This window comes from Passer montanus, unplaced genomic scaffold, assembly GCF_014805655.1.
Source record: "Passer montanus isolate IOZ18808 unplaced genomic scaffold, ASM1480565v1 scaffold120, whole genome shotgun sequence".
NCBI lineage: Eukaryota > Metazoa > Chordata > Aves > Passeriformes > Passeridae > Passer > Passer montanus.
The window spans coordinates 1,073,692-1,090,197 of NW_024358723.1; positions in this window are offsets into that span (position 1 = coordinate 1,073,692).

The following is a 16,506-nucleotide window of genomic DNA, read 5'->3' on the forward strand; positions in this document are numbered from 1 at the left end:
AAAATGCTTGGAGAGGAGGTTCATGGTTCATCCAGGATTTGCCTTTGGATCTCTGGAAGTGTCCCCGGCCAGGTTGGACAGGGCTTGGGACAGTGGAAGGTGATTGGGATGGGATGGGATGGGATGGGATGGGATGGGATGGGATGGGATGGGATGGGATGGGATGGGATTGGATTTAAGGCCCCTTTGAACCCAAACCAGTCTGGAATTCTATGGAATGCCCTGAAAATGCCAAAAGCTCCAATCCTGAATTAAGGGATATTAGGGAACAGTGGCCATGGAAAGGTGAGAATCCCTTGGAGCTTTATTATAATTTTCCCCCTTTTTTTTTTTTGCTGCCAGCCACCTGGAATCAGCGCCCAGCATCCATCGGGAGCTGAGGATCAGGCACTGCTAATTACACTGCTGATGAGGTGTTAATCAGGCACCCTAATGACTCCAGCACCACCTCAATCTCCAGAATCCTGGTGGGGCTCCTGCTCCAGAGATTTCCTGCCGTTGGCATCTGCACAGTGAGGAGGGAAGGGAAGTGGGAAGGGTTCAAAGAGGTTTTGCACAGGCAGGGACAAAGTCAGGGCTGCAGAAGAGGAATTGAGAGGGGTCTGGGAAATCTGGGAGGGTCTGAAGAAGGCATGGGAATGATTATCCATGTTTCCCACAATCCAGAAGGAATTCCTCAGCTGTAGAATAACTTTTGTTCCCAAGTTTGCCTCAATGGGCAGCAGAAACCACAGCCCTCTGCACAGCCTGGCTGCTTTTCTTGACTAATTTCCTAAAAAATCCCACAGGCAAACACCTTCTTGTGAAAAGTATGGAATGCACTGGAATAGAATAGAATTATGGAATGGTTTGGGGTGGAAGGACCTTAAATCCCATCCAGTTCCACGGGCAGGGACACCTCCCACTGTCCCAGGCTGCTCCAGCCCCAGTGTCCAGCCTGGCCCTGGGCACTGCCAGGGATCCAGGGGCAGCCACAGCTGCTCTGGCAATTCCAGCCCAGCCAGCAATTCCCAGTTCCCAATCTCCCACCCATCCCTGCCCTCTGGCAGTGGGAGCCATTCCCTGGCTCCTGTCCCTCCATGCCTTGTCGAAACCACAGCCCTCTGCACAGCCTGGCTGCTTTTCTTGACTAATTTCCTAAAAAATCCCACAGGCAAACACCTTCTTGTGAAAAGTATGGAATGCACTGGAACAGAATAGAATTATGGAATGGTTTGGGATGGAAGGACCTTAAATCCCATCCAGTTCCACGGGCAGGGACACCTCCCACTGTCCCAGGCTGCTCCAGCCCCAGTGTCCAGCCTGGCCCTGGGCACTGCCAGGGATCCAGGGGCAGCCACAGCTGCTCTGGCAATTCCAGCCCAGCCAGCAATTCCCAGTTCCCAATCTCCCACCCATCCCTGCCCTCTGGCAGTGGGAGCCATTCCCTGGCTCCTGTCCCTCCATGCCTTGTCCCCAGTCCCTCTCCAGCTCTCCTGGAGCTCCTCCAGGCCACACTGAGGTCACCCCAAATCTCCTCCTCTCCATGTGAACATTCCCAGATTTTCCAGCCTTTCCTCCCAACAGAGCTGCTCCATCCCTCAGATCATCCCAGTGCCTCTAAATGTGTTCCAAATAGGAACTTTAAGCTCTGGGATGCAGCCATGGCACCACTCAAACCCTTTCAAGGTTAACACCTGCAGGAACAAGAGCTCCTTGAGCATCCAAAGCCCTTTTTGGTGGGAATGCTGCTTCCACAAGAAGTCCCTGGCAGCCTTCCCATGTGGCTTTGGGACACCTGGAGTCCTGCAGCCACCCCCAACCCACAGAGACAACCTCACTTTGGAGAAGAAAGGTAAAAATCCCAGAATCCTCCTATTTCCCTGCATTTTCCAGAAGATTTTATCATCGAGATTGTATTATTATTTCCCTGTATTTTTTCTGGAAGATTTTATCATCCAGAGTGGAAGACCCTGCTGGGAGCTGCTGCCTCCCCCCTGGCAGCCCCGTGTCCCACCGAGCTCTGCCATCATTCCCACTGCGCTGTTGTTCCCAAATTTGCATCCCGAGCTCCTCTCAGGCAGCCTCATTATTCCCAATACTGAGCAAACTCCCTGGGATCCATGTTTCCCACACAATGCTGTCCCAGATGTTCCCCAGACTGAATCCAATGGGAAATGCCAGCCTGCTCTTTCCATCAGGTGTCCTGATAAATAAATCTTTTTAATTAAAGGCGGCTCTTGATTTCTTTTTCAATCAAATCAGAGACTTTCTTATCTCTCGAGTGGTCAATCCCCCCAGCTTTAGCCTCATATCAGTATTCCTGTGTGTTCCAAGCCAGCAGGGAATGGGATCAGCAGGGAGAAAACTCTTGCTGGGTGAGCAGCAGGACCCATAATTCCAATTAGGAAGAGCTTTAGAGGCTGTTTAAGCCCCAGCTGGGCTCTCTCTGTGCCTGCGATCATCACCCATTAGCAAGGAAGATGATTTAGGAGCAAGTTTTGGAGTATTTTCTTCATTGTAGCAAAAAAAAAGGATTTGGGTTTGTCTCAGTCTCCATTTTCTGAGGAGAAAGAAGGCTCAGGGCATTATTGTCCCCTTGGAAGGGACATTATTGACCCCTGGAAGGGACATTTTTACCCCCTCAGAGGGGACATTATTGACCCTTGGAGGAGACATTTTTAATCCTTTGAAAGGGACATTTTTAACCCCTTGCAAGGGATACTTTTAACCCCTTGGAAGGGGCACAATTGACTCTTGCAAGGGACATTTTTATCCCTGGAAGGGACATTATTAACCCTTGGAGGTTACATTATTGACCCCTTGGAAAGGGCATTTTAAAACCTAGAAAGTGACATTATTAATCCTTGGAAAGGACATTATCAACCCCTTGGAAAGGTCTCTTCAAGGCTGACAAAATGAGAGGAAGGTGCAAAAGACCAGCGGTGACAATTCCCAAGGGAATGGGAAGACCAGCCTGGAAGGAATATTGGCAATATCCAGAGAAAAAGGACGTGCAGGGTACAACCCCTCTGTGTCCCTCAGCCTGTGGGGATCTCCTGAGGGGGTTCCTAAGAGTGAATGTCCCAGTCCATGTCCTGGTGCTGAACCTGGGCTGGGACAGCTCCTGGGATCAAGCCAGGGTGGAAGGAGCAGCTGGAGCAGCCCTGGGAAAGGATTTTGGGCTGCTGGGGGCAGAGCAGGACCTGCCCCAGCCAGAGCCCCCCGAGCCTGGGCTGAGCCCAGCAGGAAAGGGATTGGGATTGGGATTGGGATTGGGATTGGGATTGGGATTGGGATTGGGATTGGGATTGGGATTCTGCTCCTCTGCCCCCTCAGGGGAGATTCTGGAATCCTGGAATCCTGGCTCCGGCCTGGGCCCAGCACAGGGAGGGCCTGGAGCTGAGGGGAGAGCCCAGAGGAGAGCCAGGATGAGCAGAGGGATGGAGCAGCTCTGCTGGGAGAGCTGGGAATGTTCCCTGGAGAGGAGAAGCTTTGGGGTGACCCAGGTGCCACTGCCTGCCAGTGCCTGAAGGAGCCACAGGAAAGATGGAGAGAGACAATTCCCAGTGGATGGAGGGACAGGACACAGGGAATGCGTGGGGATGGGATATTGGGAAGGAATTCCAGGCTGGGAGGGTGGGCAGGCCCTGGCACAGGGTGCCCAGAGCAGCTGTGGCTGCCCCTGGATCCCTGGCAGTGCCCAAGGCCAGGCTGGATGGGCTGTGACATCCCCTGGGACAGTGGGAGGTGTCCCTGCCATGGCAGGGGGTGGAACTTTAGGGTCCCTTCCATCCAAAATATTCAATGATCCTATGATGTTTAAGGTGGATGGTGTAGCTGACACATTCCAAATCCAACCCAAATCCTGCTGTGATTGTTGAAATCCATCCCATTCCATGATCCTTCTACACTTGGGATTTGTCCTCTCCGTGACCTCCCACCCACCCTTCATGGACAGGACAGGACATCACAGCCTCGCTTGCCCTAAACATCTCTGAGCATGTGGAATCTGTGATCAGGATCCAATCTCCTGGCTCCAGGGAATTGCTTGCAGGTGCCAGGAAGGAATCCCCTCCAGACACAGCTGCCTCAACTCCTCCTGCCTGGATTTGCCTGGGAAAAGCTGAAGCAGCAGGAATTTCCCTCTGGATGGGGTGGCTGTGCGGGCTGTCCTTGCTGCTGCTCCTCTGGGATCCCTGCCAGGTGCTCTTGTTCCCATTTTCCGGGTGCTTTGGCAGATTTGCAGGTCAGGCAGGAATTTCTGGCCAGGTGGAACTAATCGGGATTGTCTGGGCCAGCCTGGCACAGGGCAGCTCCACAATTCTTGCCCAGCAGCCACGGCCTCTTGGTCTCCCGTGGCACGGAACAGCTTCTCCTCAGGCAAAGAATGAAAGATTTCCGTGTCCTTCCAGCCAGGAGATGGGGATTTCCAATGGGGTTTAATGGGCTGTGACATCCCCGTTCTGATCCAGGTGATTGGGGAGTTTAATCTGCACTTCAAAGGGGGAATTTCTCCTCTCCTCCCAGCAGAAGTTTATTTTTCACGTGAGTAACCAGGCAGGAATTTTTATTTGTGGTGGATAAAGGCAGGGATGTTGTCAGGGAACGTGTGGTGCATTCCCAATGGGAATCAGGCTTTTAGAAACCTCTGACACGAGGCCCTGCCTAGGGAGGACTTTTCTGGGTGGATTGTTTAAGTAGGAAAAGAGGGAATGGCCTCAATCTCTGCCAGGGGAGCTCCAGGTTTGACACCAGAGGAACTTCTTCATGGGAAGGTCAACAAATTCTGGAACAGGCTTTTTTCCTGACCTGAATTTTCCCCACTGGTGGGACTTTTCCTCACTGGTGGGATTTTTCCCCATGGATGGCCCAGACTTGGGGACCCAACGGGGTCACCCTGGGCCCAGAGAGACCCAAATCCCCCGTGAAGGAACTCTCCAGCTCCTGTCTGTGTAGCTCTGCCTCCATCATTCCATGCCTGAGTTGCCTGGGAAATCTGTCTGTTGGGAGCTTCATCCAGCTTTTCCTCATCACTTCTGATCAGATTGAGAAGGATAAGGTGGAAAACCCCATGTCCAAGCTGCTCTTGTGGGTGAGATGGATCTTCCTGGGAGAAGAGGTGAAGTGAGGGATCCCCGTGCCAGGAGGGGAAATCATGGCAGGAGAATTCATGGAATGGCTGAGTTTGGAAGGGATCCCAGTGGATGATCTGGTCCCAGCTCCCTGCTCCAGCAGGGCCATCCCAGGGCACACAACACAGGATATTTCCCACTTTTTTCTAATGCGTCCTTTCCAATGATGCCTTGTGATGACTCTGGATTCTGATGGAAAATATTTTCTTTTTAGGACAAGTTATTTTCAGGCTACTCCAGCACAGAAAGGACCTGGAGCTGTTGGAGAGAGTCCAGAGGAGGCACCAGGACGATTAAAGGGATGGAGCAGCTCTGCTGGGAGGAAAGGCTGGGAGAGCTGGGAATGTTCCTCTGGAGAGGAGAAGGCTCCAGGGAGAGCTCAGAGCCCCTGGCAGGGCCTGAAGGGGCTCCAGGAGAGCTGCAGAGGGACTGGGGACAAGGCATGGAGGGACAGGACACAGGGAATGGCTCCCAGTGCCAGAGGGCAGGGATGGGTGGGAGATTGGGAACTGGGAATTGCTGGCTGGGCTGGAATTGCCAGAGCAGCTGTGGCTGCCCCTGGATCCCTGGCAGTGCCCAAGGCCAGGCTGGACACTGGGGCACCCTGGCACAGTGGGAGGTGTCCCTGCGTGGTCTTTCCAACCTTGATGATTCCATGGTTTCAAATCTGAAATTCCTTTGGAAAAGAGTATGGAAAAGTGTGTTGGGAAGAGCTTGCCACAGGTCAGTTATTAGAATTATTACAATTCTACATCTACTTATTATAATTCTAACTATTACAGTATTATTCTAACTATTACTTTAGTTATTAGAGTTCTTTATAATTATTAGTAACATTAATATCAGTGATATTGATATTTATTCATTAAATTAATTAAAGTTACATTAATTATAGTTAATTAAATTATACAATTATGCAATGAAATAATTGTTTATTCTTTATCTAATTTTATTATTAAATAATAAAAAATTATATCATTAAATAATTAAATAATGACATTTTTACTGAGAGTATGTAACAACCCTGCAGTCTGGAAGAGGGACAATTTGTTGGCTCTAAGGGACAGTCACAGCTTGGGAATCTGAACTCCTTGAGAGTTCTCTGTGTATTCCCAGAAAAACCCAGCTTAAAATCCTGGGAAATTTCCACCACAGCCCCACTCCAGACAGTGATGATGATCCAATCCCAGCCAGGGTTTGGTATTCCAGGTTTATCCCTGGGAATTGGTGACAGATTTCTCACTGCCTGCACAGCTCTGAGGGGTTTCAGAGGATGGAAAATTGGGAATCCTCTCATGGACACAGGTGCTGCTCCTGGGATGGTATCCATGAGTCCTGGATTTGGGAATATTCCCTGCTCGGTGATCCCCCCAAAGTTCTCTTCACTAAAAGGTGGCACCCCAAGCAGGGACCCCCAGACTGCTCCAGTTTGGATCTTCCCAAGTGGAGGAGCGCCCAAGAATCCCTGGAATTGCAGGAAGACTGAATTCTGGCTCTCTTTCCATCAGCTCTCGCACATCTTCCACAGCCCAGTAGAACCAGAGAGGGAATTTTAGTGGATGGCAAGAGGAAATTCATCCCTTCCTCCTCCCAAAGCAGCACAGGGAGTGTCCAGAGCTTCCCATCCCTCACCCAGCAAATCCACGGAGCAGCCACCAACAAACGGATCAGGCAGTGGAGGTTCCTATTCCAAAGGTTTCATTGGATTGTGTTCTTGAGGTATTTCAGTATTTCCCTGGCCTGTGCTAATTCCCAAAGGAAAATCCCTGCAAGGGAAGGATTTTCCAGCCAACTTTCAGCAGGACTCAGCAAAACTTTTTAATGACAGATTCCTGCTTTTATTTCTGCTGAGGAGGCTGGGGCTGGAGACAGCCCCATGGATCAGCAGGAATTGCAGGGCTCATCAATAAACCAGGACTGAATGGGATTTTTATTAAAAAATAGATTTTTTTTTTCCTTTTTTTTACTGGAGATTTGATTTTTAAATCGAAAAGAAAGGGATAAAAGCATCTGTTAATTCAGTCCCGTGATGACTTCAGCAGAGGGAGTTAAAAGGAGAAACAAGAAGACAAAATGTGATTTTCTCTCCATATATTTATGAAATTCCTCCAGTTTTTTAGGATTCCTAAGGCCAGGATGGTGTGATCAGAATTCCTGAGTTTTCCTTATCACTCCAGATTAGACTTGGAACAAATAAATAGAAAATGATGGACAATTCCTGCTATTTGCCTGAAGCAACAAAAATTTTTCCACTCCACAGCATCCCATAATTTCCCATAAATAAAGGACCAAGTCTTCCCTCAGAATGACACAATTCCCAGTATTTCTGCCTTCCTGTGGAATTCAAATCCTTCCCTCAGCATAAAAACATCCAAGGGATGATTTTGTCACAGCCCACGACAAGCTCTGAGTCCAAAGCTTCTCAGAAAAGGAAAAGATTCAAGGCAAAGAATTTAAGGGATAATTAAGAGGTTAAAGGCTGGTGCTTGTTCCTGGAAGAACAGAATTCCCACCTGGATCCAACTTCCTGTCAGGAAATGTAGGGAGCAAGATGGAATTCCTTTCTCTGACATTGCAAATGATGAGGAAGAGGAGAAATCATCTCAGATTCTGATTTTCCAAGGTTTTGGTTCTTAAATTCCAAGATATTTGTATAAGAAAATTGAGGAAATATATTCCAGGAGAAAATATGGAAAAAATACTGACAAAATTTGGCTTTTTGGGGGTTTAGTTCAAGCTTGGAAAAATGGTTTCTAGTGGCATTTTGCCTGGTGGCACAAAGAAAACAGAACCATGAAATAGCCAAGTCAATCCTAACAAAAATTCTCTGGGAATGGCCCTTTCCAGGGCCCAGGATATCAGACCAGGTCTCCTACAGAATCCATTAGGGATTGTTTAATGTAAATGAAGATTATGACATCACTGTGATGCCATCACTGCTTGAAATCAAGTCTATAGGGGTTTAGTGAGGAAAAACAGATGGAAAAAATTCAGGAAGTGGAAATGAGATTAAAAATATCCTGATGGATTCTGTCCTGGGAAAAGTAGAGTGACTTCTGTCCTAAATTAGGGATAAAAGGGGCCGATTCCCAAAGTTCCAGTTTGCTTCCAGGGTTGAAGGGGCTCCAGGAGAGCTGGAGAGGGACTGGGGACAAGGCATGGAGGGACAGGAGCCAGGGAATGGCTCCCAGTGCCCAAGGGCAGGGATGGGTGGGAGATTGGGAACTGGGAATTGCTGGCTGGGATGGTGGGGAGGAGCTTCCCAAGGGAGAAGTCTCAGCCAGCCATGGAATATTTGCCTTGAAACAGCAAATATAAAATAAATCTGGAATTTCCAGACAAGCACTGGCAGCAGGAACGTCATTCCCACTCTCCCTGACATCCTGATGCCTTCCAGGACCTAAAAAAGAGCTGGAAGTCACTCCGCTTTCCACAGTATAGAATCCACCGAGATATTTTAAATCTAATTTCCACTTCCTGATTTTTTTCCTTTTTTTTTTCCTTTTCTCTCCCACTGATGGGAATTTCTTACAGCAGCATTATCCAGCCTGGTTGCACAATTCCAGTTGTTTTCCTGGGTGGATGCTGCCTCGGAGCACCATGGGATTTATTTGGAATAACATGAGGGAGATGGGGAATGGGGGGTGGGAATGAGGAGGCTGGAGCTGGGTGGGATTTCAATGGAGGAATTAAAGAACTTCAGGGATTCTGGTGAAATCCTATCAGAACCCAGGACATTCCTCTGGCTGCCCTGGATGGCTCGAGACCCTGGCAGGGAGCTCAGAGACCTGGGCACGGAGTCACAGACACTGTGCCTTTGATTTTAACCCATGGAGACAATTACCAGCTTTGTGTGAGGATTTACAGGCCACAAGAGTTTGAGTAGAATGATAGTTAATTTGTCACAGGGTGAAAAAGTAGAATTTTGGGGTTTTAGAATGGGGGTTCAAGAGGCAAGATGGAGGAATCTGGGCGTGTCCTGTCCTTCTTCTACTTGTCCTCCATCTTCTGCTGGGATGGTGACACTTCTGGACTGGTTCAGAGTGGAGACAGACTGTCTAACACAGGTGACAGGTATTGGGAAATTATTGTAAATAAAGGACAGGTAGTTCTTGGTATAAAAACTTAACACCACCCCAAGGGCAGGCAGTGTGCCACAGCCAGACCTGCAGGACAGATCTCAGCAGGTCAGGAAAAGAATGTAATAGATAAGGAAAAATAAACAACCTTGAAAAGCAGAACCGACATATCTCAGCTTCTTCTTTGGTTGTGGGACTGGGAAAAAAAATTTTTAATACCTCGGGAGCCATTTCAGCAACACAAAACCCGAGAAGATCCCACCTGGAATTCTGCATCCAGCCCTGGGGCACAGCACAGGGAGGACCTGGAGCTGCTGGAGACAGCCCAGAGGAGAACCAGGATGATCCAAGGGATGGAGCAGCTCTGCTGGGAGAGCTGGGAATGTTCTCCTGGAGAGGAGGAGCTTTGGGGTGACAGTGCTTGAAGGATCCCACAGTGGGAAGTGTCCCTGCCTGGTCTTTACCTTAATGATTCCATGAATTATTCCATTGGAAAAGAGTATGGAAAAGGTGTATCGGGAAGAGCTTGCACAGGTCAATTATTAGAATTATTAGAATTCTACATCTACTTATTATAATATTATTCTAACTATTACAGTATTATTCTAACTATTACTTTAGTTATTAGAGTTCTTTATAATTATTAGTAACATTAATATCAGTGTTAGTGATATTTATTGCTTAAATTTTAATTACTTATAATTAGATTAATTATTATTAAGAGTATGCATTGACCCTGCAGTCTGGAAGAGGGACAATTTGTTGGAAAGATGGAGAGAGACAATTTCCAAGGGCCAAGAAGGCTAAAAACCAGGAACACTTAAGGATATAAGAGTCTGGATGGATGCAGAATTCCGGGTGGGATCTCACCAGGGCAGGGCAGAGGGATGGAACAGCTCTGCTGGGAGGAAAGGCTGGGAGAGCTGAGATTGTTCACCTGGAGAGGAGAAGCTTTGGGGTGACCTCAGTGTGGCCTTCCAGGACCTGAAGGATCCTACAGGAAACATGGAAAAGGACAATTTCCAAGGGCAAGGCAGCCAAACCCAGGATATAAAGATAAAATGGGATTGAAGGAGGGAAAGCCACAGTTAAGGAATCTGGACGTCTCAACCTTGTATAAACATTTCCAACATCCCATTAATTGGGGCCATTCCAATTTTCCAAGGGCACAAACACCTGGCTGAGAGTTTATTAGGGTCTGGTTAAAATGTTTGTGGATTATTTTCCCTCCCTTTCTCACCTGAAAAGCCATTTCCAGGGAATGAACAGCAATCTTGCATTCCACAAGCGCTCTGACTCCCAGTATTTATTGTCTCTCATTGTGTATTTTCCCACCTCAAACATTTACATGGACATTTAGCACAATTATTTATTCCAGAGAAAATGCTGCTCTATTTATCCAAACGTTATTATGTGCAGGGGAAAAAAAAAAATCATTTTCCCAGCTGAAGCTGTGGTTTCATCCCAGAAAATTGGGCTTTTTATTTATTCCATTTTCCTTCTCAGCAGCTCCCAGGAATGTAAAAGGACAAAACAATTCTGAGTACAATGGAGCCTCTCTTGGGCTGCTGGAACAACTCCTGGCAGTGGGAAGTTTATAGAAATCTCTGCTTTGGAGGTGGCTTCAGGAATGGCAGGACATCAAAAACAAGTCAGAATTTTGCCTCCAATGTTCTCTGAAATCCCCTGGAAGTATCCATGGATTTTCTCCCTGAAGAGCATGAAAATGTTAATTAAAATTCAATCGTTTGTTTATTACCTCCCCAAATGCAAATGATGTTCTCCAAACACTTGGAAATAAATGTTACTGATCCTTGGGAGCTGCCAGGACTGTCCCTCAGCTCATGGATTAATTGTATTCCCTCAGATCCCTGGGAGTGGCCCAGCCTCCAACCTTCCAGCCTGAGCATGGAATTTTTCCACAAAATAAAGCTGGGAATATTTCAGTAAAAAAATATGTGGTTCAATTTTTTTAATTTTTTTTTTTTAATTTGTATTTATGGTATTGATTTAGAAAGGAGGCAGGTCCTGGAAAAGCAGCTGGACTTAGCCTAAGCAGCCCACGGCAGGAGCTGTGCTTCCCAAGAAAGTCCTGGAATTTACAAACTGCCTGGTCTGGAATAAAGCACAGGCAAAGCTTTTAAAGAGAATCTACCATAAATCTGTTTCAATGGACAGAAAATTAACATTTCAACAAACAGAAGTTCTCCAGTTATTTCTTTTCCTGTTTAACTCCATATCATGGAATTCCAGACTTGATTGGGTTGGAAAATCCTTGAAGTTCATCCCATTCCACCCCTGCCATGACAGGGACTCCTTCAATTATCCCAGGCTGCTCCAAGCCCCAATGTCCAGCCTGGCCTTGGGCACTGCCAGGGGTGGGACAACACCTGGGAAGCCACAAAATGTTGGGAAAAGACCAAAACTGAGACTTTTGTAGCTGTAGAAAAAAATCTCAGGAGTTCTGGGAGAAAAAATCCCAAAAATAAAGAAAACAGAGCTTTGAAAGTTGGGCACTTTTGATATAAATATTAAAAAAGTCTAAAATGTGGAAATATTTATTTGAAAAACCTGATTTATGCTCTGCCTTAATTGAGTGGAGAATTCCCGATTCCTGGTGGATCTCTGGGATATTTTCACCACGTTGTGCCACACTGGAGATGCCACTAAACCCAAACCCAAGATTTCCCTCTCCGAGTTTCAAAACTCAGCTGCTGCCCCAGGCATCCAAACCCAATATTTTTATTTTAATTAAAAGTGTTCTGCCACTGGAAATCGCTTCCCTGGGCATTTCCATCTTGGAAACAGCAGGAGCATGGGAACAAGCTAAGGATTATTTTTATTTCAGAGTAATTCCCACTGCTGGGGAAAAGTGAGGAATTATTCCAATGCTGCTATGCTGGGACACACAGACCTTGGGAAAATGAGAAGTTTCATTGTCATTAAATCACAAAGACACCCCAGTCCAAGCCCAGTTTAATTCTGGGTACAGTGGACTGAACTTTCTTGTTCAACCTCAGACCAAGTCTAAAATTAAATCAGAGCAAATGGAATGAGGGAAATAATGCAGGAATTAAGGCAGTTCCCTCTGAACAACCCAAAAATTGAGTGGATGTGGCACTTCCCAATATGGATTAGAAGTGGGATTGGTCCAAGGTTGGATTTGATGATCCTGGAGGACTTTTCCAACCTTGATGATTCTCTGATCAATCAGCACCAAGCTGGAGAAGCACCTTTGGAGGCTTCTTCCTCCCTGCACGATCTTTTTTTGGCTGTTTTGCCTTGGAAGAGAAGCTCTGGGGCTGTGCTGGCTATCCCACAACCAAAGCACCTGTGGAGCAGATCCCTCTCCCTTCCCTCAGCAGACTCATGGAATTGCATTCCTTCTTTATTTGAAAGTTCGTTTTTCACAGGGATTCAACGCACAGGAGCCAATCCTGGGAATTCCCAGCCTGGGATCTTTCCAGCTCCAGGGATAACAGGCTCGGGGTGAGGGGTGGGGAGCACCACGGGGTCTCTCTGTCGAGGTGAGAAGATCCTGAAAAAAACCTCAACAAATTCCCAAGGAATCCCAAGCCAGCTCTTGGCTCCAAGCCTGGTTGGTGTCCATCTGTCACAGTCATATTTCCTGGAAAAATCCCTCTGCCCAGGATTTTTCTCCTGGGAAGCTGAGAAGCCTCAGAGAAAAAGGAAAACAATATTATCTCATTTGTTTCTCCTGTGTTTTGCTGGTTTGGAATGTGCTTGGAGATTGTTCACCCACAGGTGATTGTTTCATTGGTTTCATGTGAATTGTTTTCACTCTTTGGCCAATCAGGGCCAAGCTGTGTTGGGGCTCTGGGGAGAGTCAGGAGTTTTCATTATTATCTTTTAGCCTCCTGTCTGTATCCTTTCTGTATTCTTTAATATAGTTTAGCTTAGCTTTCTTTAATATAATATAGATCATAAAATAATAAATTAGCCTTCTGAGAACATGGAGTCAGATTCATCAATCCTTCCTTCATCTGGCAACGACACAAATACAATATCCATCTGTTTCCCTCACCCAGTCCCAGGAAGATCCCTGGAAAAGTTCCTTCAGCTGGAACACCAGGAGCTGGAGGGTGGGGATGAGTGGTTGAGTTGTACTTAGGCAGAGCTTGGATAAAACCCACCTGGAATTTCGGGAGTCTCCGGGCTGGATTCCAGGCTTGGAGTCAGTACAAGGAGCCACAGGCTTTGGCTGGTCCAGAGGCAACAAGCCAGAGCTTTTCTGCTCTAAAACTTCCCAGATTTCCTTAATTTCAGTTATTTATGCCTGGAGTTTTCCCAAGGAACCACAGCCAAGCCAGGAGTTGACCCCATGTTCTGCTCACTCATCTCAGGTGCCAAGCAAAGGCTTTGGTGGAGCTGACTTCAGAAATCAACATTTTTGTACATAAATCAACCTCCATGAGGATGGATCAGCATTCCAGGAGGCAGGATTCCCTCCCCAGCTGCCCCCAGCAGGGCTGGGAACTGGCAGAGAAAATGGGCTTTGTTGCAGGGAAAACAGGGTAAAAAAGTGCCTGGGAATTTGGGGAGAATTTGGGAATTTTGTGGAGCAGAAATGGTGCAGAGCCCAGGACTGGGCTGAAAAATAAAAATAAAAATCTCCCATTTCAGTTCTCAATGACCTGAAAATAACTATCTCAATAAGCTCATCTTTGATATTTGGAGAAGGGTGAAATTCCCAGAGATAATTTCAGTGCTGGAGAAAAAAGTGCTGGATTTTTCATTCAGCTGGAATGAAATGTCTAGGAGAAAAAAACAACCATACCTTCAAAAAGCTGATCCTTTGTAGCTGTCACAAGCAGAGAATCAGGAGGGAGATGACTTTCAGGAGTGGATCAAATGTCCGGCCTGGTCTCAGGGTCAGCCTAATTTTTTTTTTTTTTTGTTTTGTTTTTGTTTTTTTTTTGGGTTTTTTTTTTGTTTTTTTGTTTTTTTGTAGTTTCCTCTGCATTTTTCACAAGTGTTTTCAAAGGAAGGAGGCTGCAGGGATGAAAAGGGAAATTTTCCTTGTGCTTTGGTGGCTTTTACCCCCCTACAGCTCATATTTTACTTAACAAAGTTGATTTCAAAGCAATTTTCAATGGTTTTTCAGGTGTTAAGATGGAGAACAAACTAATTAGGGCTGGTGACAAATGACCTTGTGGATCCTTCTTCTCAATCCCACCTTTCCTTTCACCTTTAAAGCTGGGAGTGGAAAAAAACAGGGAAGACTTCTGTAATAATTGAGGTGCAGGCTGTGGTGATTATGGCTTGGATTTTTTATGGAAATGAAGGATTTAATTACGAGATGCGGAAGGGAAAGATATAAAAAATAAAATAAAATATTCAAATATTTAACTAAGAGAAGGAGAAGGGAAAGAGATATATAAAATATTGTATTAAAAACTAAATAAACGAGATAAAATAATTTCCATGATTTTTCTGGGCTCTGTGGAGAGGGCAGTGGCTGAAATGGAAACGTCCACAAAACAGAGATGTGACCATAGATGGGATCCATGGATGGGATCCATTAAAACACCCCAAGATCAGCACTTCCTTTGGATTCCTTCCCCTCTAAATGTTTATTTCTCTGCATTCCAAGACCATCAATTAAAAATAGGACAAAAATAATCCTAGAAGGACATACATCTACTCAAAATATTATTCCAAAATTATGATTTTTCCCCAGCAAAAATTGCTCCTCTGCACCCTTGGCCTGGCTGGGATTTTTCCCTTTTCCAGGTTTTTGAAGGGAAGTCACCATCCCGCACTTTGGATTCCCAAAACAGAGATTTACAGGTTCTTTCACTTAAACTCACACCCAGTCCCAGGAAAATACTGGCAGCAAACCACAGATCCTCAGGGACAGGGGACCTTGGGGGGCGTTGTTGGTATTTCCTTGGCTTCATCCATCTGGTAAAAAAGATGGAGATAATGGGGTATTTCCTTTGTAATGGCACTTGGATCAAGTGCGGTGTCACTTCCGAGCTCTTTGCTGCCATCAGAATAATTCTGTGTATTCTGGAGGGAATTCTCCACTGGAAGCTGGTCCAGCTTCTTGGAATAAAGATTTTAGTCCAGGATATATTCAGGAAGGAATTCCTGGCTGGGAGGGTGGGGAGGCCCTGGCACAGTCCAGTTTTTCCATTGCATTGTGGGATTCTGTGAAGACCTGGTCAGAAGGGCCAAAGCACTGGGGAGTGGAGCCAGGCTGGAGCTCCCAGTGTTTGCTGCCAATGTGCTCCATCCATTTGGAATCCATGGAACCATTCCCTGTGGAGGCAGCAGAGCACAGGGACTATCCCAGAGTTTGTCCTGAAGTCCCTGTTTTAAGGAGATATTGGAATTTCAAAGCCAAAGGAGATCTCTCAGTTCCTCATCAGCTTCCAGGCTCAAAAATTTCATTCCTGGAAATCTCTGGATAGTTCCCAGAGGTCCCAGGTCAGGATCAACCCAACAGGCAGTGCTGCTGGAAGTGGTCTGGGACAGAAACTCTTTCATTTTGGGACAAACATCCCCACGGGAATTGCTGAGGATTTAAGGGATGACAAACTGGGGGTGAATCATCACAAATCACCTTTGTTACAGAGAAGCAACTCTTGTACCTTGCTGAAATGTAGGCAATTTCAATTTAGGAAATGCCTGGTAATTGTTGGAAATAATGGGGCTGTTCCTGGAAAAAAGAGGGGAAGCAAAGACACATTCCAGGAGCTGTGTCTCAATGGAGGGCAGGGACTGGAACACAAACCCCTCAACTGCTGGAACTGAAATGTCTCAGCTGAGCACCTGGGTTTGGGCCCAGGCCTAGATCCCAGCACAGGATGGACCTGGAGCTGCTGGAATCAGTCCAGAGGCACCGGGATGATCCAAGGGATGGAGCAGCTCTGCTGGGAGGAAAGGCTGGGAGAGCTGGTGTCACCCCGATTTTTTAAGATTTTCTAAGCCTTTTGATATTTACATTCTTGTAATGAACTTTTTCACACAATTTATGTAAATAACTTATAGTTTTGCATTGTTTTATGGAGGAAGAGAAATTGGATGGACTTGGTTTGTGTCAGTGGCACTGTCACCCTCCAATCCACTGTCACTTTTGGAAATCTATAAATGTTGGAGTCAGAAATGAAAAAGTTCTTTTCTTGCCTTGGAGGAGCAGAGCCGTCCGCATCATGTTGTTTCATGTCCTATAGTGACAAGCTGGGAATGTTCACCTGGAGAGGGGGAGCTTTGGGGTGACCTCAGTGTGGCCTTGCAGGACCTGAAGGATCCTCCAGCAAAGATGGAGAGAGACAATTCCCAAGGGA